Source organism: Thamnophis sirtalis, unplaced genomic scaffold (genome assembly GCF_051295495.1).
Source record: "Thamnophis sirtalis isolate CommonGarterSnake01/CBP01778 unplaced genomic scaffold, rThaSir2_p1.2 scaffold_8, whole genome shotgun sequence".
In the NCBI taxonomy this organism is placed as follows: Eukaryota; Metazoa; Chordata; class Lepidosauria; order Squamata; family Natricidae; genus Thamnophis; species Thamnophis sirtalis.
In genome coordinates this window covers 22837744-22865257 of record NW_028261388.1, presented here as the reverse complement: position 1 = coordinate 22865257, position 27514 = coordinate 22837744, and the positions used below count along the sequence as shown (strand labels likewise).

Sequence of the window (27514 nt, the reverse complement as noted above, 5' to 3'; positions counted from 1 at the left end):
GGCATTTTATTCTGGCTGTTGGATCATTCATGTTCTTCCTGCAGTGTAACAACCTTGGGAATTTCAAGATGCATGGATCTCAACTCCCAGAATTCCTCAACCACGATGCATTTTGGGAGATTCTGGGAGTTGAAGTCCACGCATTTTAAGTTCCCAAGGTAGAGAAACATTACTGTAGGCAAATTATTGACTACATGCAAAATCAAATACTGGATCAGGGTGGCAGATGTGTAGCCCTGCAATGGCGAATTAAGGTTCACTGGTGCTCTAAGCACTGACAAATTTTGGTGCCCCCCCTCCTTTGTACATACTGTACAAATCTTCATTGTTTTTTTCTTTCTCAACTTTGTGGTGCACTCTTGGGCCTGGTGCCCTAACGACGTGCTTAGTCTGCTTAATAGTTAATAACGTGGTTGTCGGAAAGCATCCTTCACTTTGGCCAGGCCACTAAGGCTGTTAAGAGAGTTTAGCCTAGAGCAGTGTTTTTCAACCACTGTGCCGTGGCACACTAGTGTGCCGTGACATAGTGTAAGGTGTGCCGTGGGAGAATTACTTTATATATAGTCAATATAGGCACAGAGTTAAAAAATTTTAACATTTTCTAATGGTGGTGTGCCTTGTGATTTTTTTCATTAAAAAAGTGTGCCTTTGCACAAAAAAGGTTGAAAAACACTGGCCTAGAGTTGGGTACACACAACCCATCTTCCTTGCACACATCTGTTATTGCAACTTTAATGCAGCTCTCATTGTTATATCGGGTAAAGGAAGGCACACAAAGGCTCCAATAACAACAGCTCTTTATTGCAAGTCAGGTAAACATCCGGCTGAGGAAGGGTCCGGCAGCATCCCCTTTTAAAGGGATCTGTCCAGAGATGGGTTCCTACCAGTTCGCACCTATTCGGTAGAAACGGTTCATCAAATCTACCAAACTGGTTAGAAGAGGTTCCACCAGTGGACCCGGAAAGCAGGCCACACCTACAGAAGAGGTTCCAAAAGTTTTTGAAACCCACCACTGGTCCTTGGATATGATTCTTCTACACTATCAAGCTCATATTTATAAAACTCAGTGCTTCTGTGAAAGGTAAGTATGACTACTGCGTTTGTGGTGCAATCAGAACATTGAGTGTGTTGAAGTTGTTTTAACGCAAACCAAAGATGCCTTTTAAAAAACAAGTTTACATTATATTCTTATGCATGCCAGTGCTGTGTGTGAGGTAATTTAAGGTGGTTCTGACAAGTGTCGTCAGCATCTTCATATCCGGTCACATGGGCGGCAAGCCACTCCCATCTGGTCACATGGGCAGCAAGCCACTCCCACAAAGGAGACCACACCCACAGAGTAGGTTCGAACAATTTTTGAAACCCACCACTGGATCTGTCAGACCTTTTGACCAATGGGATTAAACCTCTGTTCCCACCAGAACAGAAGACCTTGGTGGACATCTCTGTCAGTGGGGGGGGGGGAATATCTAACACCCCTCCCCTCTAGGATAGAGCAATCCAACTGGTGACGTAGTTACGCAGGTAGGTGGGCTTTTGCGTGGCTCTGCCTGACCTGTGCAGTTCAGTGTTGGTGGTTCCTTCGGACAAATCGAACGGACTTGTTTGCTCCGCAGCTCTGCCTGATGGAAACTCCTGGAACTTTTCACAGGCTGTAGCTGGAGCTTCTGGAGTTAACTCACTCGGAGCTTGCTGCGGGCCTGCATCAAAGTCAGATAAGTCTTCTGATATTCTCGGGCTTGAATTGGACCTGGAAGGACTGCTATTTTGTTTTGCACGGTTTTGACTAGTTCGCACAGGAGTTACTGTTTTTTGCCTAAGCGTGGAGTTGGTCAATATGCTTTCTCCAATTTCTACCGTCCTCGAGCTCTACTGTATATGATTGAGGACCGGTAATTCCAATTACTGTGGCAGGAATCCACAGCGTTCCCCCAGTGTAGTTGTGGGCATATACCGAATCTCCTATGGCAAAAGCTCGAACCTTGCTTGTGGAGTCAGGGGGTGTTGAGGTGGAATAATTTGGATGTAGCCGGTCTAAGTGGGACGGCAGCCCATGAGAAGCTCAGAGGGGCTTCTCCCAGTGGTAGCATTGGGTGTGATGTGTTGAGTCAGTAAATAGTGGTCGATTCATGTTTGCCAATCACCTGGGCCCATCCTAGTGAGGGCCTCTTTTGCGGATCTTACCATTCTCTCCCCCTGACCATTGGAGGCCAGATGGAATGGCGCGACAAGGACATGCCTGATTCCCTGAGATGCTAGGAAGGTCTCGAATGGCATGGCAGTAAATTGGGGCCCATTATCAGAGACCAAGACATCAGGCAGGCCGTGCATGGTGAAGAGTCTCCGTAGTACCTTGATGACCGATTTCGCTGTAGTGGAAGTCATCAGGACTACGTCTAACCATTTTGAGTAAGTGTCCACAACTATGAAGAACGTTTGACCATGAAATGGTCCAGCAAAGTCAATGTGCAACCTGGACTATGGTGCTTGTGGTTGCTCCCACTCCTTATTGGGCGCTTCTGGAGGAGCCGGTCTGGATTCCTGACAAGGTGTGCATGTGGCCACCCATTCTTCGATCTCCCTGTCCATGTTAGGCCAAACATAACTCCTTGCCAGCGACTTCATCCTGACGATCCCAGGATGCCCTACATGTAATGCTTCTAATACTGCAATGCGCAGTTGGTTGGAAATAATTACCCGGTTCCCCCCCCCCCCACAGCAAACACCCATTAATGACTGACAGTTCATCACGTTTGGCAAAATACATTTTGAAATCAGCCCCAAGAGGCCCCTTGGGCCACCCCCTCCACACCCAGTTCAAAATTTGCTTTATTTTGGGGTCCTTTGCAGAATGGCGTGCAACATCACTAGATGAGACGGGTCCGGTTTACGGGCAGTCAATGAGGAGGACCAATGTCTCGGGGGTGGGATCGGCGACGACTTCGGGCAATGGGAAGTGGCTCAAGGCATCCACATGCCCTAAAGTGGAGCCGGGTCGGTGAATCAGGCGGGAGGAGTAGGCAGCCAGGAAAATAGTCCACCTGGTCATGCAGGGGGATAATGATACCGGGGTGGGGTGATCCCCAGCCAGTAAGCCCAACAATGGCTTGTGGTCCATAACCAGTTCAAAGTCCCAGCTGTAGAGATATTCGTGGAACCTTTTTACTTCGACCACTGCAGCCAAAGCTTTGCGGTCCAATTGGCTGTAGTTCTGCTCCACGGAGGACAATGTCCTGGAGTAAAATGCAATGGGGGCTTCAGTTCCGTTGGGCATGCAGTGGCTGAGGACAGCTACGACACCAAAAGGGGAGGTGTCACAGGTCAACACCAATGGCAGGGTCTGGCTGTATTGTACTAGGAAAGAATCCGCTGATAAAAATCATTTTACTGTGGCAAATGCGGCGGTCTCGGCTTTGCTCCAGGACCATTTCGCGTTCTTGGCTAGGAGGCGATGTAATGGTGGCTTTCTGTTTGAGAAAGACGCTGTAGAAATTAAGGAGCCCGAGGAACGCCTGCAGTTTGGTCTGATTGCAAGGTGTGGGGGCGTCCTTAATAGCTTTAATTTTTTGTGAGGTCGGGTGGATTCCAGACCCATCGATCAGGTACCCTAGGAATTCGACCTTTGCTACATTAATCTGACATTTTTCTTTTTTGAGGCAGAGACCCTTGTCTCTAATTCTGGCCAAAATTGTTCGTATGTGTTTCATTTTACAGCCGATATCAAGATGTCGTCGAAATAGGAGACGACTCCTGGAATCCCCTGCAAAAGTCGTTCCATGACGCTTTGGAACAGTCATGGGGCGATACTAACACCAAATTGCAGGTTTGAATTTGCATTTGAATTCACCCCTGCGGTAGCGCCATCTACTGGCAATTGTTGGTATGCCTGCGCAATATCTAATTTTGCAAAGATTTTTCCTGGGCCAAGCAAATGTAGTAGGTGCTGTACAATGGATCCAGGGTAGGCGCTTTGTTGTAACGCTTTATTAATTGTGCACTTATAGTCCGTGCAGATGCGGACAGACCCGTCAGGCTTGACAGGTGTCACAATTGGCGTCTCCCAGCGTGCATGATCGACTGGCTCTAAGATGCCCTGGCTCATAAGTTTATCAATTTCTTTGTCAATTTTAGGACGGAGAGTGAAAGATACTCTCCAAGTTTTTAGCCTAATCAGGGCTATTTTGGGGTCCAAGCTAAAGGAAATTGGGGTTCTTTTGTACTTACCCAGACTGGTGCCGAAAACATCCTCGAACTCCTTAAAGATGGCTTCAGCGCCATCGTCCCTCATGGAGTTGATTCTGGTTACTTCCATCCCCAAAGCTTGAAACCAATCAAGCCCCAGGAGGCTCTGAAGGTTTCCGCTGACCACTGTCACAGGGAGGGTTTTGCAGAATTGTTTGTAGTTCACCCAGAAGGTGCCTTGGCCCACGATGGGGACCCGGTTTCCCTGGTAATCACGCAGGCGGACGTCAGGGTTTCAGAGGTGTTGCTTCTGTAGCTTTGGGATCGCTTGCTTGAGGACTGACCATGGGATTATGGTCAGTGACAACCCGGTATCAATCTCCATCTCGCATGGAGAGTCCTCGATGAGGTCCATCTTGAGGTGCGCTCTGGCGCTGTAGGGTTTCCGTCGATTTGGCGGCTGATTCGGATGCCCTAGCTTCGACTAGTGCGATCTGCAGAGAGGTTGGATTTAGAGAGTAGCCTCCTCTGCAGAGTAATTTCTCGCATGCCGCAAATTATGTGGTCCAGAATGAGCTCATCCAGGTCTTGGAACTCACAGTAGACTGCGGCTTTCCGGAGTGCCGCCACATACTCATTGATAGATTCGCCCTCCATCTGATTTCGGATGTTAAATTCGTGCCGGCGAACATATTTGGACAGCTTGAGCGCGTAGTGGGTCTTCAGCATTTGTTGTAGTGCAGACCAGGACACTGCTTGGAGTGGGGTTGGTTCCGAGAGGTTTTTCACCGTTTTGAACACTTCCCAGCCACAGTAACCGAGGAACATGTTCTTCTTACGGGCTTCTGGAACGCCCGTGAGATCGTTCACTTCGAGGAAACACTCGAATCGTAGCATGTACGATTCCCAGTGCTCAGTGGCTGGATCATATGGAGTTGGTGGGGCGTGCATAGCCATCCTGATTCACTTTCGTCGTTCAGCGATGGCTTGCTTGATGCCGCACAGGATACTCCAGGCTGGATATACTTGCAGGATCACATTTGCTCTTTTTGTTCGCCTAGTTGCCTTCCGATCCCACCTTCGTCGCGTGTTAGATCGGGTAAAGGAAGGCACACAAAGGTAAACAACAGCTCTTTATTGCAAGTCAGGTAAACATCTGGCTGAGGAAGGGTCTGGCAGCACCCCCTTTTAAAGGTATCTGTCAGACCCTTTGACCAATGGGATTAAACCTCTGTTCCCACTGGAACAGAGGACCTTGGTGGACACCTCTGTTTGTGTGTGGGGATATCTAACACTCATCATCCCCATTCTTAATAATGGGTGGATGCCTGGCAGGATTTGTTGTTTAACAAGGCCATTTAGGGGAAAACTGCATCACTTTCCTGCCCCCTTTACTCAGGTATTTGCTTCTGCCTCTCTCAACAGAAGCAACCACCTATAAACGCTTCGTAATTACTACAAGAATATCTATTAAGACTACTTCATCAAGGGATATTTTACCATGATATAGCATAGCCTTTATTGTCATTGTACATCATGTATACAACGAAATTGGTTATATTTTTAAGCTTCCCTATCCCTTGGCCTCCACGATCTTGCTCCGCCAAAGTAAACAGCTACAGCCCCCCAAGAATCAGGCGCGTAACAGAGACAACCCCCGGCAAGACTCCCACGGCCTGCGCGCCGCATCCCGCCCGGAATAGCCTCGGATAGGCTGCAAGATCTATTTTATTTTATTTTATTGGCCTTAAGGCTTGAGTCGTTCTGATTGGGTGGAACCTGCCGTCGATCGGGCCGACGGAGAAAAGGAGTCTCCTGGCCGCGCTCGCGGGTGCGCGCAACCGAGAGAGAGAGAGAGAGAGAGAGATTGGCGCTCGTTCAGCGCTTGCTTGGAGCTTCGCCTCCTTCCCCGAGATCGGCGCCGGCGGAGGAGGTAGGAACCTGAGCGTGGTGGAGGAGGAGGAGGAGCCAGAGCTCCAGCCCACGCCACTCTATCTGCGGCGCTGGGAAGAGCTGCTCGGCGTCAGTCTCCTACGGTACTGCCCCTCGCTCGGAGCACGATGCCTGGGATCGTGCAGTGAAACCTGGAGCTTTGCGCTCCTAACCCGGCAAGGGTAAGTTCGGGGATCCGACCTCCGAGTTCTTTCCCCCTCTCCCTCTCCCGGCTTCCTTCCCTCGATTGTTTCGCCTTGCAAGCTAGTTTCAAGAACAGATCTGCCCCCCCCCCCCTTTCTGGGGATCCCTAACGCTCTGCGCTTTCCAGAGCGTTCGCTCAGCCGCTTTTCCTCTGGCAGCCCCTTTGCCTTCTGCAGTGGGTTACTGCCTGTGCCTGGCTCCGCTGCCCAAGAAGCCTCTGGGTCTCTGAGCCTTCCCACGGTCTTCGTCTTCGAAAATTTGCCTTTGCCGAACCGGCAGAGTTTTGGCAACCTCTACCTGTGATTTCTTCCAGGCATTTGCCTCCCACTTGGGTTTGTTATTTAACAATGGGTTAAGGAGTGAAGCCTCCTAGTTCTCCTTTCCCAGGGCAGCCGGGTTGAGGATGACTGCCTACATGCAGGGGTGGTGGAGGATTGGGGGAGAGGCCCACCCTTTTCAGTGTACTTAAGGATGGATGAATGAATGGGAAATCAATTTCTCTGATTGCCAAAAATTGCTGCTGAGGTGATGGGATGCAGGGTTTCTTCCCTCCTCCCCTATCCAAAGTTCTATTTTCAGATGGTTGGAAGTAAGCAATGTATAAGCATTTTCCCCCCCATAACAAAGTATTTTGCACCATATACATCATATGCTCTGCCTCCCACCCCTTTTCATTGTAGGTTTCCAAACTGCTGTTATTTCAAAACCATCACCTCATGGGACAAGCTCATCTACCTCACACATTTGAAGTAGGGGCTCTCCAAAGTTTGTTAGATGGGTTCTCCAAGGAACTGCCAGAATTGCTAGCTCTTCTTCCTATCTCTGGTGAGCTATAATGCATATATTGATTGATAGAAGCTGCTATGGATCCTTCTGCTTGTAATATTGGCCTTCTAGGCTACAGGATATATCTTCCAATTAATCCACTGCCTCTTGCTTTTGAAGAAGTTAAGATGAATCTTGTTACTTGGCTGGGGCTTGTGCAGTTGTGGTCTCACCTTTCTATTCTAGTCTATCATTTCCTTAGATGTGAATTAGAAGTGAGAGCCTCTTGTTGAACTGCCTCCCTTGATTTTGTCTCAGTTAATTGAGTGTTTGTAAATGTTCTCGCTTGACCTAAAGAAGCTCAGAGAACAAAGCTGGAGGAACTTTGAGTCTGCAAACTCAAAGCGAAACAATTGGCAGATTGTGGAGGGGCTATATGTGCAAGTGAGACCCTAACTTTCTTGCTGGGCCCTCCCCCATCCCCTACCCCTGCCTTTTTGCTGGAAAATGTTAAGAAACTTTATAATCTGAAGGTAGTTTACTTAAAAGATTTAATCAAGAAACATCTTGATGTGCATACTGAAGGCAAAGGTTAGTTTTGCCTTCAAACCTATAGATTGTGGGATTGATTTAAACTAATAGGTGATTCCAAGGATAGGCTGCCCCATGGAGGCCCGCAGCACAGAGCTGGTGAGAAGAATATGACTGGCAAAAATGTCTCAAATTAACTGTTATAGGGATAGCATAGTAGGTCAGAATCTCCAAATTAGAAGACTTAGACATTAATGCTTTAAGGCAAGTCCCTCACATAGAACTAACTGGCAGTGAACATGAACCTTAACAAACATATCTGAAATCAATCTATTTTTTTCTATGAATTAATGCTCACTTCTCAAGAATGATTTGAAGATAACCTAGGAACTTTGCTGAAACTATGGGTCTTGATCTGAACAGGACTGGCTGGGTGGCTTGTAGCTTAGAACAATGTATGAAGTAACCATTGGGATTTATTCAGTAAACCATAGCTAAGCAAACCAAACTAATATTTGTGAATCTAATAATTGTAGGGGAAAGGGGTAGAATTTGATAGCATATTTTTTCAATGTTTAATGTTCTTATCTCTAGATTGTATTAAGGCATATGGATCTAATAACTGACAGTACATTACAGTTACCAGTATTGTCTAAAATACTTGACGATCCTTAGATAAGGAACTACATTAATAATATAATGGATCTGAGTATCTAAAAGTACTTCCATATTTGTTCTAAGAGATCAAATTGCCCAATACAGATCAGTATGTATTCTCCAACTTGCCCTCCAGACATTTTGGGTTATAATTCCAAAAAATATAGCTAACATAGTCAAAGGGAATTACTGAAATTGTAGTGTAATATATCTGAAGATGCTACATTGAAGAATGTTTTTGTAACTATACTGAAACTTAATAATATGTAGATGGCTTTTTCTTTCTTACTTTTATGAGTCAGAAAATGCCCACAATTGAATAGTGACTCCTTTCATAAAGATATTGTTCTGTATTTGCATTCTTAATTTTTGTTTGGGATAAATAATTGTAGAATTTAGATTATCAGAATTGGCCATGACAGTCCAGATGAAGAGGAAGAGTAGCATATCAGTTTTTATTGAAGAACTTATCATCATCTCCAGGTAGAATTGGATAATCCTTTCTGGACAGAGGTCAACAAAGTTTGGGTCCTTTTATAAGATGACCTGAGTATTATTGTTTGCCCACGATTATTGAGCTTGTGGGCAAACAATCTCACATTCCACATGGCTTTATCATCTTTACAATGCTGAAGGACTTTTTGGCTATCTTGTAATCGCCATTTGTAGTCTCCTGATCTGGAATGATTAGTTGGGTAGTAGGACTGATATTTCTGAATTAGATTGGATAGATGTAAAGTAACAACCTATTTCATTTTAGCAGTAACTTTTATAGTAATACTACTTTCCTAGTTTCTGCTAGAGATGTGATGTCTGATATATCCTGGCATTTTAGTTTGCCTGTTTTGTACTTACTGACTTTTTGTGGTTGCCACTTTTCATTCCCTTTCTACATAGATAAATATAATGAATAAAGAACTGTTTGATTTTTCCATGTTTACAAATATTTTATGGAGTTTTGGATTTTTGCTGCATATAATCTAAAGTATTTTATTTCCTCCTGCATAATTGCACCCTTTACTTTTCACCTGTACTTTTCAGCATGGTATCATCCAATTTTTTTCCACTAGCATTTTATTCTTTAGTTCCTGCAAGGAAAATATTAGATAAAACAGAATTCATGTCAAACTTCACTAGATAAGTTTTCTCTCTCCACTTATCCACTAGCTTTAAAGTTTATTTTTGATAAGGATTAGCATACCTATCAAACAAATGATTCATTTACAGAATTCATCTGCATTCTGTCTATCAATACCAGACTTTGTAAAGCCTTGGGAAAGGCACAACTGGGATATATAATAACATTTCAATTTTAGTATTCCCCGCCATTTACTGCAGCATTTCTGAATATGCTACAGTTCTTTTTAAGTAATTCATTGACATGTTATGAGTAATGAATTCCATAGACACAGTTCATGAAAATTGATGACACAATATTCTACCATTATATGATGGAGAAACACTAAGATTTTGTGATACAATTTCTATAAATTAAATTTAACTCAGTTCATACCAAACACAAATATAAGCAAAATCAAACTCTATAAGACAGTGATGGCAAGCCTATGGCACGTGTGCTGGAAGTGGCATGCAGAGCCATTTCTCCAGGCATACCAGCCATCGCCTGTTGCTCTTCCGGGTTCTGGTGTGCACATGCATGCCAGCCAGTCTTTGCGGGAGCAGCGGAAACCGGAAGAGCAAGAGCAGCTCCCTGGCATGATTGCACATGCCAGGCAGCTGGTCTCTTCGTGCATGCGCAACCGGAAACCAGAAGGTTAGCTTCCTGGCATTCGCATGCATGCCAGGGAGCTGCTCTTTCAGTTTCTGGTGCTCCCCTGCGCATGCACACATGCTTCCGTTTCGGCACAGTGCTGAAAAGATTTGCCAACACTGCTATAAGACAATAGGCAAATAGTATATGGTTGCTGGGATCTACATCATCCCCTCGAAGTTAACTGTCTCCTCAATTATCAAAAGATTGCCCTCCTTGATCTAAATCGTGACCCGTCAAAACCGCGGTCCACAAAAGTGCGCTCGACGAAAGCGCGTACGTGACGTCATCACAGCGTGACGAAAAAAATTAAAAATTGAAATAAAATTAAAATTAAAGCAAGCCGATTCACATAAAGGTAAGGGTTAGGGTTAGGTTAAGGGTTAGGGTTAGGTTTTAGCGTTGGGTTTAGCGTTAGGTTAAGGGTTAGGTTTAGGGTTAGGTTTAGGGTTAGGTTAAGGGTTAGGTTTAGGGTTAGGGTTAGGTTTGGGGGGGGTTAGGGTAAGGTTTTCGCTTTAATTTTACATTTATCGATCACAGCGCGATGTTTTCGTCGCGCTGTGATGACGTCACGTACGCGCTTTCGTCGAGCGCGCTTTTGTCTACCACGGTTTTGTGGTGGAACCGATCTAAATTATATATAACCATTTTATCTGGCTGATTAGGGGAGGGGTTAATAATTTTTTGTACTGTCTGAAGCAGGTAATGTTTCCTCGGTCACGTTTTCCTTTTCTATCCTTTTAACCCATTTCCTAACCCGCCTGTTTTCTGATTACAGTATTTGAGAAGGCAGAGAAGAGGTTTATCTGCAGAGGAAAATCAACAGATGGGAGAAGCTGGAGCTTTCCTCCCACACTCCTTTGCCTTTCTCTTCCTACTCAGAAGAGTTTGTTCCTGGCATTGCTATCCAGCTGAAGCTTCTCTTCCAAGGAGAGTTGATGGCTGGATCATGATTAACCCCTCCTCCAATTAGATCATTCTCCCTTACTCATATCACTCGCTTACCTCTTGTTTGGCATTAGCGCAAGTTTGATGTAATGCTGAGAAGTTTTACCTAAAGCCATAAGGTGTTCGGTTTGGGCTATGCAATTTGCTTGTGGTTTTTAAGCCAGTGCTTACAGTTTTGTGAGTTGTATGGGGTCAGCCAGATGTGCTTTCTTCAGTAAATCATGTTTTTAAAAAAATGCTCAGTAAGGTACAGGAACCCACGTTATGAGAGTGATTGCACCATTGACTTTAATGAAGGGGAACTGGACTTAGAAAGAGGATATTGTTCCTTGTTTAAATGCACCTGTTGTCTTAGATTCTAGAGAGAGCTGTTAAGCTTTAAATTGTCTGTTGTTGGGCAGCAGTGTGCTTGTGAGTGTCAGTTGTTTGTGTACAGACAGTTGCAGATGTGCTTTCCTTTTTGGGGGAGTAACATATCACCTTTTGCCTGGATGATGTTGGGTAAAACAGTTCTTAGATGTGAAAAAAAAAGGAATTACTCTGTGTGTGGGTGGATGAGTGAACAGCTGCAAGCCAGCCACTGTTACAAGAAAAGAATTCAGGTTATGATTTTAGCATTGGGTAACTTTCTCTCGAACATATTGAACTCATAGTTCCTTGAGAATTTTAGTATGAATGTATCCGCATTATGATTTTACAAGCTCTTTTTCTCTGGCACTTTTTTCCTCCTTTAAAATTATAGTCTTAAAGTGTCCTGGTTTTTTTCTTTTTAAATGCATTTTTCTATGTTGTTAGAAAAATAATGTTTTTATTTAGTTAATTGATTGAATATTAGTTATATAAAATTGACATAATTGTTGCTACTGTTAGTTGCGAAGTCGTGTCCGACCCATCGCGACCCCATGAACAATATTCCTCCAGGCCTTCCTGTCCTCTACCATCCTCTAGAGTCCATTTAAGTTCATGTCTACTGCTTCAGTGACTCCATCCAGCCACCGCATTCTCTGCCATCCCCTTCTTCTTTTGCCCGCAATCTTTCCCAGCATGAGGCTCTTCTCCAGTGAGTCCTTCCTTCTCATTAGGTGGCCAAAGTATTTGAGTTTCATCTTCAGGATTTGGCCTTCTAAAGAGCAGTCAGGGCTGATCTCCTCCAGGACTGATCGGTTTGATCGCCTTGCAGTCCAAGGGACTCGCAGGAGTCTTCTCCAGCACCATAGTTCAAAGGCCTCAATTCTTTGATGCTCAGCCTTTGTTATGGTTTCCAGAGTGCTCCTGGGGGCTGGGGAGGGCAGAAATGAGCAAAAAGTGGGCCGTTTTTTTGCTCAGTTTTGCTGCCACAGTCCCCAGGAGCACTCTATAAGCCTCCTAAAGGTTCTGCATGCTGCTTTTTTTGACAAAAAGGGCCCGTTTTGGGGAGGGACTGCCCAGGAGCACTCTACAAGCCTCCTAAAAGCTATTCGTCTCCTTTTTTTGAAAAAAATGGGGCCCTTTTGTGAAAAACAGGCTGTTTTTGGGAGGTCTGCAGAGTGCAAAAACTTTTTTTTAAATTTGCCTATTCAAAATCTTGGTGCGTCTTATACTCCGGTGCGTTTTATACTCTGAAAAATACAGTATGTAGCCATTGTGAATTCTTCTGTCCAATTCTTTCTGACTTGCCAATATTTTATAGTTCTTAAGTATATATGTAATCAGGCAGAAGATTAACAAGGTTAAAGAATCATTTGCATTGAGCTGCTGTTCCAGTAAAAAGAAGATTGAGTCATGAATGGTTCTTTGGAAATAAATTTCTGTGTGAAGAAATAAACCTAGTCGATATTAACAAAATGGAAAGTTGTTATAAAACATTTACAGTATGAGGAGACATACTGCAGGCAGGCCTAAAGAACCATTGCCGAGCGAAAACCAGTAGTTTGGCTAACTGTGAGAGATGTGGAGAGTTGCACTTTAGAACATCTGGATGGTAACAGTTTGCTTACACCTGTTGTAATATGCTTTATATTCTGGGGAATTATTCAGTTATATAGGCATTCTGGTTACAAATAAGAACTGTCTGTATGTGTGTGTGTTTTCAATAATAAGCATTTCATAAGAGAGTGGAAATTCTTCTGTAAGGCCAGATGAAAAATTTCTTTGGATGGGAAAAATACTTCATCTTCAAGAAGCATGCTAATCTCAAGCTCCAAAAATGGACCAGGCTGGGATAAAATTCATGGTCATTTACACTCAAATTAAATAAACTCTGCTGACCTGATTTGTTCATATATAATCCTTCTAAGGTAAAGGTAAAGGTTCCCCTCGCACATATGTGCTAGTCGTTCCCGACTCTAGGGAGTGGTGCTCATCTCCGTTTCAAAGCCAATGGTTCTTTAGGCCTACCTGCAGTATCTCTTGCCTACCTAGAGTAAATTTCACTAACCATGATACTTTTTCTGAAGGAAATATAAGACTGGGTATAAAAATGTGAACATGGAAAACAGAAATGAAATCCTCTGAAGTTTCAGTCAGCTGGACTGAAAAAAGAATCTGGAATTAATTGAGTTAATGACATTTTGTGTAGGAGGGTTTTTTGTTGAATTGACGTGAATAAAATACAATATATTGTCTATTTTTAATTGGGAGTATTTGAGAGTAGGAATGATTGAAGTTCTGAATAATCTTTAAGGCAGTAAGATTGTGTGATTTTTGATATTAATAAAATATAAAAATAAAGTGAATAATCTATTCATAGGTCTTACAATATTAGCATGTTACATTTATAATGTTAGAAGTACTAATTTACATTATGGAACTAACTGAATTGGACGTTTTTCTAATTCAGGATGGTTCCTTTAAAGCAGTGTTTTTCAAAGTTGGCAACTTTAAAATGTGTGAACTTCAATTCCCAGAATTCCCCAGCCAGCTGAATAAATGTGGGAGTTGAAGTTTGCACGTATTAAAGTTGCCAAGTTTGAAATTACTACTTTAAACTAAAAAGGGTTGAGGATCTTTCTCCCAAAGACTTTGGCAATATGGTTCTTGGTCATTGTGCTCTTCAGGGTTAAGAAACTAGAGCTAGAACTGGTAATGAAGATTCATGACTTTAACAGAAGAATGGAAGAAGCAATGGAGATCTTCCATCTAGTCTAATCCCCTGCTCAAGCAGGAGATCCTATAACCATGATAGCAAACCTATGGCATGTGTGGCACGCGAGCCGTCTTTTCCAGCGTGCATGCACATGATGGCCAACTGATACTCGGCCTTCCCGAAGTCTGGAGGAGGCCATTTTTGCCTTCCCCAGTCTTCAGGAAAGTCTCCAGAGCCTGGGGATGACAAAAATGGCTTCCCCCGGCCCCCGCAGAGGCCCTCCCGAAACGGATCATTTCCGAACTTCTATTGGGCCCGTTTTTTGCTCTTCCTAGGCTCTGGAGGCTTTCCTGGAGCCTGGGGAGGGCGAAAACGGCCTTCCCCTGCCCCCAGAGGAAATATCAAGCTCAGCTTGGAGGCAAGCAGTGCGGCAGGAGTGGAGGGAAGTGGGGGATTGTGTGTGCATGCGCATGTAGGGGTACTCTTTGCATTATGGGTGCCGGCATGCATTTTTGGCACTCAACAACAAAAAGGTTAGCCATCACTGCCCTATAACATTGCAAATGTTTATCTTCAAGAAGAGAGTGTCAAATCTCTTAATGTCTATGGAAATTCTCAGTCATCCAGGTCATGGTTGTCCCAAAGGTGCTTTTTTCAAGAGGCAACTGGACTTTCAGGTTGCAATGGTGCAGGTGATATAATTGATGCTGCTGGCAATTGATCTTAGTGGAGTTCCTTCTTTGTGGATTTTGGGGAGTCCATATATGCATAGGGTGGCTTCCCCAGGGTAAAGACGTAATATTGTGAAACGGCAATATTGTGACCTGAAATTCTGGTGGTCTCTTGAAAAAAGCACTTTGGGATGTCCAATTTCTTCTTAAAAACCTCCAGTGTTGGAGCACCCACAACTTCTGGAGGCAAGTTGTTCCATTGATTAATTGTTCTGTCAGGAAATTTCTCCTTAGTTCTAGGTTGATTCTCTCCTTGATTAGTTTGCATCCATTGCTTCTTGTTCTACCCGCAGGTGCTTTGGAGAATAGGTTGACCCCCTTCTTTGTGGCAACCCATTAGATATGAGAACACTGCTAGCATGTCACCCCTCATCCTTCTTTTCATTAAACTAGACATATCTAATTCCTGTAACCATCCTTCATATGCTGTAGCCTCTCATCCCTTATTCATCTTTGTTGCTCTTTTCTGCACCCTGTCTAAAGTCTCAACATCTTTTTTATATTGTGGCAACCAAAACTGGATGCAATATTCTAATGCCTTACCAAGGCATTATAAAGTGATATTAATACTTCTTGTGATCTTGATTCTATCCCTCTGTTAATGCAGTCCAGGACTGTGTTGGCTTTTTTGGCAGCTGTAGCACATTGCTGGCTCATATTTAAGTGACTGTCCACTACGATTCCCAGATCCCTCTCAGTTGCTAAAGATCCCTTTCTCAGTTGTTGCCATTGGGCCAGATATCACCTATTATGTACCTGTTCATTTGGTTTTTCCTTGCCTAAATGTAGAATCTTACTTTTCTCAACATCAGTTTTCATTTTTACGGACTTTACAAATTAGATTTTTAATTCAGTTTGGAATCTCACAGTTGTAACTGAATTTGATACGATTTACTTCTTGAGCTAATTTATGTAAAATGAAGTTTTTTGATTCTCTTAAGATCTGCAACTCTTCATCAAAAACATTTAAGTGTATTCATACTAAATACTTGATTGTATACAATGGGAATAAATTTTGTGCTCACCTGCTTCCTCCCTGCTTTTCTTTCCATTGTGAATTGGTTTTTTTCCCCAATTTGTTCAGATCCTCTGAAACAGGAAATGCTTTCAAAACAAAGGTTTGGAAAGGACACAAGTGATTTAGAACCCCCACAGGCTCAAGGAACTAGTTTTAAGGATCTTTGAGTAATGCTTCTGCTGAAATCTTCCTGGCGTTTTCTCAAAGAGATAAAAATAAGGACTATTTCTTTTAAAACTTATTCTTGGCCAGTTGACCAGCAGCCAAATAGCTGTGCATTACAGAAACTATTGTCAGACATATCTTTATTCCACATTGGAGAAGGCTATCTAATAAGGAAATTGTGGAGTTGAAGGGAGCAGCCAATGGGAAAAACCCCCAAACCTCAATTATTACAAGATAACAATTTTCAAGGAGAGTCAGAACTCTGTTCTACATGAGCAAGCAGTTGTTTTGCATTTCACCTAATATTTCAGGCAAGTTAGACTTCGAGTATAATTGTTTTGATAAGAGGCAAAATAATCCTTTTTTAAAGTACTATTAAATTTGTATTCATAGATGAAATTCCTCTATGTGGTATACGAACACTTATCAGCTGAAGGTAGCAAAATATTTGTGTCTGCTTCTACTGTGGTCAATACTGCTTGATTATTAACAAGTTTGAATTATTAATGAAGCAATGATTTTATACAGTAGTTTAAAATCAAAATCATTATTGACCAGTCATTCTCTGGAATTCAAATTCTTTTTGTTCTTTTCTAATTTACTTGTGGCACAATTGGTTTTTAGTCCCAGTAAGTCCAGAAATAACTTTGCCAGATAATAATAAGATGCACAAGTGTTGTTTTTTTAAAACCAATTTGGCTTGTTTTGAGTTCAGCAAAAGTGGGAAAGCAAATGTGGGATCGATAGACTGAAAAACAATTCCGTAAACCTCTATCGCAATCCATTTGATGAATATATATATATATATATATATATATATATATATATATATATATATATATATATATATATATATATATATATATATATATATATATTTAAAGTCACAACCCCTGGTATGCCCAAGTATGGGAGGAAGGTCACACTTCCACTCTCTGTCATTAGGCTCGTCACAAGAGACCATCCAGACAGAAACCCAATATTTTTTACTGTTGCCTTTTTTGTTACATTTATCAGCATAAATATAACATATATATATATGACATTTGCGCTTCTCTTAAGCACCTGTTGAACAATATGTGATACATGCGGATGTTGAGGTGAGTGATGCTAAGCAATAATATGATTTCTTAGTGATTTTGTATATTATGTGCACCCAACTGTTGCCATTTATTTAACAAAAACAGTTAAAACCATGGCTTAATGTAATATGTAAACTCAGACACTGTATTATACTAGAATCAGAAGGAAATTTGGAGTCCAGCCAACTGCTGATCTCAGGATTCTTGACCGATGGCTGTCTGGCCAATAAAAGAAAATCATTCTCTTCCTGATGTGGAATTAGGCATTTCCATACTTGCTTCTGAAGCCCTGGATGGTCTCAGTATTTTCCTCATATGTGACTCAACATGTCCTCTCCCCTAAATTAGTAGAGGAGAATTGAGAATAGTACAGGTAGTTTTTGACCTACAACCAGAATTGAGCCCAAAATTTCTGTTGCTAAGTGAGACATTTGTTAAATGAATTTTGCTCCCATTTTACAACCTTCCTTGCCACAGTTGTTAAATGAATCACTGCAGCTGTTAAATCAATCTAGCTCCCCCATTGACTTGGCCGCAAAAGGGGAACACATCACCCCAGGATACTGCAACCGTCAAAAATACGAGTGACTTGCCAAGCATTTGAATTTTGATCATATGACCATAAGGATGCTCAATGGTTGTGAAAAACGGTCACTTTTTTCAGAGCTGTTGTAACTTTGAACAGTCGCTAAATGAACTGTGATAAGTGGAGGACTAAGAACCTGTATAGCAGCAGTATTCTGTTCCTCCAGTTTAGGCCATAAGCTTTGGAATGATATTCTGGAGGGATAGCATGTTTTATGTATTTCTTTAACAATGCATATATCAGTATCATCATTATTTTTATATTTTTCCCTTCTGTTTTTTTAAATTCATTAAAAAATAAAGTTTCAGATTGTTCATCAACCCCCAAACTTTCATTATAGGAAAATAATTTAATAAACACTATATCAACTCGCAAAGCATCCCTGGCCTGCTCTTGAGTTGCCATAGGAAAGGGGGGGGAGCGATGAAACGGCATGGCAGCAAAAGATAGATGCACATTCCATTATCTCTCTCAAAGCTGTATCCCAAGTTACCCACAGCAGCTGGAGGGGTGAGTGATCTCTACAGCTGGCAAAAGTGCTTCTTTGGAGAATGTGATTTATGACACACCCTGCCGGGGAGGGGGGAAACAGGGTCATAATTGGACCATAAATTACTTGGGGTCAAAGCTGGCTTCACTTGGGTAGGTGCCGACATGTTGCTCCTAATAAATAGTTGGATTTCTTTTGAAGCTTGGCTCAAGGCTCATGATTTAATTAGGGCATCCGTTGAAACCCTGACACACTACTTTAACTAATAGTACTGGTATCTATAATAATATAGTAACAACAACATTGACTGTTTGGGTATCCCATCAGTCCTTGGGGGTTAATATTGACAACTTTGTGGAATTCTGATTTAACCCCTTTGTGAAAAGGTTTTACAAATTAAATCGGCGTTATTATTTTTACTCCTGTATCCAGCCATAAGTGTTCTGACCCCCCCCCCTCCATACGGTGAGTCACGCCAACACAAGATTACTGTTAGCCAATTTATTGACAGTAATTACTCACAGACAAGACCCTGGCAGCAACCCAGACTCCCACAGATAAGACATACACACGAGCTTCTCCAGCTATAGTAAAACGGTTGTGTCCTGCAAAAGGTCTCCTCCCAAAGTCTCTTCTTATATACTCTCTTGGGAGGAGCCTAATCACAACCACCTGGGCCCGATTATCTTCTATGTCTCCATAATTGCTGCCGGCACTTATCTGCCCGTCTTTGCCTGGCGTCCAGGACCAACTTTCTTTGCTCCTCCCCACTGCTCCAGGGCCTGATGTCTTCACCACTGCTCCAGGGCCTGACGTCAGGCACAAACTCCCTTTGGCTTTCACCGCTGCTCCATGCCTCAGACGCCTCCTGGTGGTCAACCAGCTTCTCTGGTCCCTGCTCGGAGTCTGAACCCTGCCCAGGGTCCTCCACATTGTCCAGAGCCGACTCATAGGGTCCCTCGCTATCGGAGTCTGTTGGCAGCTCCAATGGCTCCTGCTAGACCACAACACATAAGTATAATTTATTTATTATGGAAGTGGGGCAGCAGAAACATACCACTTTTAAAGAGTTATATGCGTTCAGCATATATTTAAAAAATCCTTCATGGATTTGACTTCCTGTTGCTGTTGAATAAAATGGCAGGAAAGAGAACAAGTCTTTTCTGGCACTGCAAATCAGCTGCAGATTTCCCAACCCCAGCTGTTTCTGTCTGTCAGTGGAGTTTTGGAAATGGAATTAGAAATAAGGATCAGAGAGCCATAGCTACCAGATATTACAGTAGCACTGAAGTACAAGTAGTCCTTGACTTACAACAGTTCATTTAGTGACCATTCCAGGTTATATTAGTGCTGGAGAAAGTGACTTATGACTGCTTTCCACACTTATGATCATTTCAGCATCTCCATGGTCATGTGATTTACATTCGGATGCTTGACAACTAGTTCATAGTTATGACGGTTGTAGGGTCCCAGCGTCACATGTTCATCTTTTGCGACCTTCTGACAAGCAAAGCCAATGGGGAAGCCAGACTCATTTAACAGCAGTGTTATTAATTTAACAATTGCAGTGATTCACTTAACAAAAGTGGCAAGAAAAGTTGTAAAATGGGGCAAAACTCACGTAACAAATTTCTCAATTTGATATAGTACAAACCTCTCACTGACTCTTTTACAGCCTGAGAATAGAATAGAATAGAATAACAGAGTTGAAAGGAAGGTCTTCTAGTCCAACCCCCTGCTTAGGCAGGAAACCCTATACCACTTAAGACAAATGGTTAGCCAACATCTTCTTAAAAACTTCCAGTGTTGGAGCATTCACAACTTCTGGAGGCAAGTTGTTCCACTGATTAATTGTTCCACTAATTAATTAAGAGGGTTCTAAGCCTCTTTCTCTGCCTATTATGCAGCTAGAGACTATGCCCTCTCTTATCTGTTCATTTTCTAGGCCAGCGGTCACCAACTGGTGGTCCGTGGACCATTGGTAGTCCATGAGAAAATGTTGGTGGTCCGCAGAAAAATGATTGCATTTTTTTTTATATTGCACTAAATCAGGGGTCCTCAAACTACGGCCCCTGGGCCAGATATGTGCAATGAACATTTGTGTTGCTGCAGAGAGTCTCCCCCTTTGGTGTCTTTTTGTGCGGGCTGCAGGGGGGGCAGAAATTTGGACTTGGGATCTGCTCCTGGTGCGAGGCTTTGGGTGAAGAGCCGGAGGGCCTTGTTCCAGTGGGATTGCATCATGGCCTGGAAGTGGTTGACCATTTCAGCCCACTGAGCCTCCAGGCACCTGTACTTGGCCTTGCACTCCCACAGGTCTTCCCTTGCTTGGAAAGCCTATGCTTGTAGTCCTCAGTGAGGCGCTTCTTCTGAGCCTCCCTCTCGGTCAGACCCAATTTGAACTGAGCCAGTTGTTTTGCCAATTCTCTTGATGGTTGCTTAGCGCCAACAACTGCTTACTGTTGGGGCCCTAAGGAGCCTGGGTGGGGAGGCGAGGAGTGGCTGGCAGGGGAGGGGCAAGTAGAGGCCGGCAAGGCACCCCTCGACATGAGTGACATCGAGTTGGTCACGCCCACCCAGTCACATGACCACTAGCCACGGCCATCTAGTTATTAGGTGGTCCGTGGGATTTAAAATTATGAATTTAGTGGTCCCTGAGGTTTGAAAGGTTGGCGACCCCTGCCCTAGGCGGCATCTCTCCCCCCCCCACTCTCCACCAAAGACTATTCACACATACCATTACATTCTGACAATTGAACATATGTCGATATTAAGTTTGTTTTGATTCAGGTGCCTCAAAGCTATTCCTGGAAAAGGCGACTGCTTCAGATGCATCTGTTTTAGCACAGATGGATGGAAGTTGTAATATTAAGCATGTTAAAAATCATGGTATATTTGCATTTAGCAAACCATTAATCATTTCAGGTGGACTCTATTATGTGTTGCATAATACAGAGAGTGTGCTGTAAATGTTATAACATTTGATAGGACATGGAAGTTTTTTTAATTATTCATTTTATCCCACCAGTATTATTTTTATAAATAACTCAAAGCAGAAAACAAACCTAATATTCCTTCCTCCTCCTATTTTATCCCCATGAACAATCCTGTGAGGTGGGTTGGGCTGAGAGTGAATGACTGGTCCAAAGTTATCCAGCCAGCTTTCATACCTAAGGTGGGATTAGAATTTACAGTCTCCTGATTTCTAGACCAGCATCGCTAGATCCCACTGTCTGGTTGGTACAAATTCCTACTCAGCTAAGAAAGAGAAGCTGGAAGGATCTACCTTAGCTAGTTCTGCTCTCTCACTTTTCATCATATGGTTTTCTTTGTTTCTGGTTAATTCTTCTCCCTTTGTAAAGAAAAAAGTGGCTGTTTTTGTTTTGGATGAGACAGGTTGGGTGCAAAATGGGAGCAAGTCACAAGTCAAGCCACATCCAAACCAAAAACAGTCACGTTTCAAAAGGTTCCACCACAAATCCACGGTAGACTAAAGCGCGCTCGATGAAAGCGCGTACGTGACGTCATCACAGCGTGACGAAAACGGCACGCTGTGAGCGGTAAATTTAAAATTAACGCGAAAACCTTACCCTAACCCCCCCAAACCAAACCCTAAACCTAACCCTAAGCCTAACCCTTAACCTAACCCTAAACCTAACCCTTAACCTAACGCTAAACCTAACGCTAACCCTTAACCTAACCCTAACGCTTAACGTAACCCTAAACCTAACCCTAACCCTAACCCTAAACCTAACCCTTACCTTTATGTGAATCGGCTTGCTTTAATTTTATTTTAATTTTAATTTTAATTTAATTTATTTTTAATTTTATTTGTCACGCTGCTGCTGATGTCACGTACGCGCTTTGATCGGGCGCGCTTCAGTGGACCGCGGTTTTGACGGGTCACAGTTTCGAAACACATCAAAATAGGCACAACTTTTACAAAATGGCAAATTTCCTTATTATCGCCTAGCCTCCCGAACCTTCTGCACGTCCCATTTTCACGAAAAATGGGCCCATTTTTGGTCTCCCGAACCTTCCTCTTATTCCATTTTTGCCCTCCCCAGCCCCCAGGAGCATTCTGCAGGCCTCGCAAAACCCTCCATGCGTCCCATTTTTGCCAAAAATGGGCCCGTTTTGTGGCAAAAACGAGACAGGCAGTGGGGTTTCAGAAGGCCAAAAACAGGGCCGTATACGGTCTATAAGACTCCACAGAAATTTCTACCCACTTGTTTTGGCGAGGGGAAGGCGTCTTATAGTCCGAAAAATATGTTAATAGAAAAAGAACTAATACAAATACAAACTGCCTATTTGAACAGTTTTATTCTTTATTTTTCCTCCTCCTTGTGTAGCACAGTTCAGAGGAGAAAAAGTAGCCATATTTACTGCTATTTGTATATGCTTGCTCTGGAATAAATCTAGTATGTTTTATATCCAACTATTCAGCTATTCCAAGTGTTCCATAAGTGTGGCCCTCACCCTCTGGGAAGTTGGCTGTCATGGAACATGTAGAGAGTATGAGAAATGTTGATAAAAAGGGATGAATATTCTATATTGTTGGGAGAAAGTATATTTGGGATTGCCATTTTCCACATTTTACAAGTATATCCTGATCTTAAGTGTGCTTACTCAGAAGTAAGTTCCCATCAATTGCAATGAGACCATTTCCGGATAATGGTCCTTAGCACTGCTACCTAATACATACCCTTTTTTTCTCCCATGACCGTAATTGCTAATGGATTAAAATGTAACATTACCTCTCAAGAGTTGTGCAGATCAATGCCAGGATGGTTGAGGCATTTCAGTGTACCTTGGAAGGGGAAATAATCCTGACCTAAGTAATATTACACTCAATAATATTGCTTAAAGATTCCATTCTTCCAACTTTTGAGTTATTGACATTGACATTTTAATGTGTACTAGCCAACCGGTCATCATTTTAGAGATATTTCCTTACCTAAACAGAGAAACAGAATTCCCATGCGCAAAACAATTAGTGGCAATGGAAGCAATTTCCAACTTCCTTCTGGTTTCCCCATTGACTTTCTTTCTAAGATGCTGAAAGGCAGCATTGAAAATGACAATCTTCAGTCCAGTAGTCGCTCCATTGAGACTGGTAAATGCAATTGCTTTTTGGCCAGAAGTTGGTGAATTTGATCTTTCTTCAACAAGATCCTATCCCTAGCTTTCTAGCTGAACTTCGCATTGACTATCCGTGCCTGTCAGCATCTATGGAAAAAAAGGTAAATATGTGTAGTGGACCAGGAAGAGGGCCCAGGCCTCCTGGCCCACAATAGGTTTCCATGTGCCAGTCGGTAGCGGACTTCCCAGGGTCTCTCACACCATATTTGAATCAGAATTGGAGATTCTCAGAGGAAAAAAATCCTCCTCTATAAAAGAGATGGAAGGGTCAATTTATTTTTCAAAGGACCAGAGGGCAGGACAATGGATGGAAACTATTCAGGAGAAAAGCAACCTGGAATTAAGGAGAAACTTCCTAACAGTGAAGACAATTAACCATCTTGCCTTCAGAAGTTGTGGTTCCTTCATCACTGGCGGTTTTTAAGAAGATACTCCACAAGTCATTTGTCTGAAATGGTATAGAATCTCCTGCTTCAGCAGGAAGCTGGACTAGAAGACCTCCAAGGTCCCTTCCAGTTCTATTCAGATAGATAGATGATTTGGTTGTTCGGGTTTTCTCCCGCGTAAAATTGGAAGTGTCTTGGCGACGTTTCGACGAAGTCTCATTCGTCAACTTCAGGCTTCATGCTTCCAGGAGCAATGTGAGATCTCAGCTGTTTCTTCCTTTTAACTGCCAGTGGGGGTTTGAGCTGATTGGGTGGGAGCTTGGCTGTGTTCTGATTGGGTGGATGTGTGTTCTGATTGGTTGGGGGTTTGTGTTTCATGTAAGGATAGGAGGGGTTTAAAGTGGCTAATGGATCAGCGTGGGTTTTTGTCTGCTTTCACCACCAAACATCCACAAAGTCACCACCAAACATCCACAAAGAAAGCGATGTCACCACCAAACATCCACAAAGAAAGCAGACAAAAACCCACGCTGATCCATTAGCCACTTTAAACCCCTCCTATCCTTACATGAAACACAAACCCTCAACCAATCAGAACACACCTCCACCCAATCAGAACACAGCCAAGCTCCCACCCAATCAGCTCAAACCTCCACTGGCAGTTAAAAGGAAGAAACAGCTGAGATCTCACATTGCTCCTGGAAGCACGAAGCCTGAATTTGACGAATGAGACTTCGTCGAAACGTCGCCAAGACACTTCTAATTTTACGCGGGAGAAAACCCGAACAACCAAAGACCTACATGTGTGTGTGTGTGTGTGTGTGTGTGTGTGTGTATGTGTGTGTATGTGTATGTGTATGTGTATGTATATAATGGCTGATGCTAGAATGGGTTGGATTTTATATTTAGCAAGCCTTTTGTTGCAAGGATCAATTACTTTGTAGAAGAACTGTGATATGTAACATGTGGGTAATAGAATGGGAACTGGGGAAATATTTATATTCTGACTATGTCATGCATATTTCACTCACACACACATACACACACACACGTTATCCATCCCAAAATGGCAAGAAATTCTTCCAACCCTTTGTAGAATGTGTGATTTAGTTAGGTATCAAAGACCTACAAAATGGGACTCACGGACTATATGTCTTCATTTGGCATCTCAGTTTAAAATGATCATACTTTCAGCCTCAGAAATACTTAATCTTCTACAAGAGATTACAGTATTAAGTCCTCTAATAAAAAAAATATTTTAGTGGTGGATCAATTCATTAGGCCAACTTTAGTACCTGGATGGAATAAAGAATTGAACATTCTAGACAATGAGATGAAATATTAGTATCAATACCCAAATCTTTAAAAGGTTACATATTACTCATTTATTGGTCTCTGTTGCATGTATGTAGAAAATATTTGAGTAAATATTCAAGTACAATAAATACTGGAAGTACAGTGATATCAGTCCCTTGTCTAAACTTATTTTTCTACAGAGTACTATAATTGCTTTATTTGTGGGGAAAGTTGCATTAAATTAACTCTGAGACAAGATTTAATATTTTCAGATGTGGGTATTGTTTTGAATCCTATCTTAGGGAAGTTGATATTTCAACAAAGATTGTGGCTTCTCCCTGCCCTATTTATAGTTTAAAATATATTATTCAGAGTTGGAAAGATAAATATTCAGCTATTCAATTCAATGAATCATTTTTGATGCAGCTTAGCTATGAAAGATGATAATGAAATATGCTACTATTCACTGAAATGCTTATGTAGAACTTTATTTATGAATATATATACCCTTGGTATTCTTGCTCCTTTTATATAGTTTTTCTTCTTTTGTTATAATTTGTGTAAAGTTTATTTTGTTATTGTTGTTGTTTTGTCTTGTACTCAATAAAGACCAAAAAAAAAGTTTTAACTGTAGGTGTGGATCAGATTTTGCCTTTGCTAGAAAGATGTGTAAAGAATAGAATTTACTAATTACATTTTCATTAACTGGAAGCTTCAGAAATATTTGATGGTTGTTTAAAAGCCATTTTTCCTCTTTTTGCAATGGTGTTAGGTTCAGTTGCGCAATGCATATATTCTAAAATGTTCACACTAACACATTCTTATGATGATTATTACTCTAAAAAATAATGTGCCATATTCATACTGTAAAAATATGCAGTGTAAAATAGCTAAAGCACTTTTTCCCCCTTTAAAACCGATGAGGTATCTTGACCAAATTGTGGGGTTCCATATGAAGAGTTAATTATTAGCTCAATTCACAGCTATACTTTGTGGAATAAGATGAATAAAACATTTGCAGCTTTTAGATGTAAGTTGAAAAGTGGTCCAGATTTTAACAGGCACATCAGGTTTACAAACTCTTCATCCTCTTTGATGGAGGAGAAGATTAAATGAAGAGAATGACAGAGAGAAAAAGAAGAATGTTAGAGAGAAAATATGTGTCTCATCATTTGTTTCAGGTCTGCCTGCATCTCCAACAGATCATCTTCGAAAGAAAGATGTCAATAGAAGATAGTCTGTGTTAAGTATTAATGTTAGATCGAAATGAAAAGTGCTGTTGAAAATCTGGGATAGGATTTCAACTCAGTTCTTTTGATCCAACTGATTATGCCATCAAGTTGTTCTGACTCCTAGCAACTACAGAGGTGGAGTTCCCCAGTGAAACCTAGATCCTTGTTACAACATTATTGGAGCTAACAATATTAAGAAACCAGGGTATGATGGACACATTTCAGTCAATTTCATCTGTAACTTACATATGTCTGACAAATAATAGTCCTTGCCAACTTTTTTAATCTATTGCCTTCCAGAGAGCTAAGAACTTAGAATTTCATAGCTAGCAATTTCCATAGCTTTTGACTTTGCTGACTGAGGAATTTGGGGGGATTCTACATTTGGAAATTGGCAAGGATATTCTAAGACCTTTTCTATCACTTTCCAATGGGCTATTAAAAGTTTCCCTCTTAGAAAGATTCTTGGACCATGAGTTGTTTTAATTTGTTAGAAGCTGTCTGATTAAATCATTTTCCATGGCTGCATATAGTTTGCATTTTTAAATTCCATTCTTTTTATGTTTTATTGCTATTAGTATGCTTATTTTTATAATAGCTATTGGCTGCCTTCATGAGTGTTTTAAATTAATGAATGTCATTAAATAAACTGCATCATATCATTTTCTCGATGATAGCATGCATAAGCTTATGGCCTTCTAATTTTATGTGAACTCAGAACTCACAAAAGGGAACCTTTATATGATTACGTGAATACCAGCGAAAGGATATTTTGCTCAAAAGGTAGCACTTTATATATACAGCCTAACCTTAGCACATTTATAGGTGTATCAGATTGTCAGTGCTTCTTTCTTTAGAATTGTACAGATTTTCTCTCTTCAAATTCAGTACTACAGTGTGTACTCAGCAAGAAATTATATTTCATTATTCCGCAAAATACCTAGATAACACAATCCATATGGTAAGTGAAGACTAGTGGTGGGATTCAGCCAGTTCGCACCTATTCGGGAGAACCGGTTCTTAACTTTCTAAAAGGTTCAGAGAACCGATTGTTGGAAGAAATCTTCTTTTGGATTTTTTTCCGCTTTACAGGGCTAATCCTGTAAGGAAGGCAGGAAGGAAACATTCTGGTGTTGTTTCTAGCTTAGAAGGTTTATTAGAAGGTTTATTTATATGCCGCCCTTTTCCCTGGGGTGACTCAGGGCGGCTCACAATCCAAAAAGGAAAGGGGGGAAAACAGACTTTTACATATAAGACAATACATAATTAAAACACAACATTCATACCATTCGGATTAGCTTAATCTTTATTGCCCTGCTTACAGAAACTGTCTCT

The 27514-nt window shown here is 41.9% G+C and overlaps 1 protein-coding gene across 1 annotated transcript in view; it reads left to right on the top strand.

The window, feature by feature from the left end:
- Positions 1 to 6157: 6157 nt before the first annotated feature.
- The window catches only part of LNX2 (ligand of numb-protein X 2), an 87329-nt gene continuing 65972 nt past the window's right edge, over positions 6158 to 27514 (top strand). The window contains exon 1 of the mRNA XM_087721243.1: positions 6158 to 6296. The gene's annotated coding sequence lies outside the window, so the exon portion shown is untranslated. The remainder of the gene's footprint in view (positions 6297 to 27514) is intronic.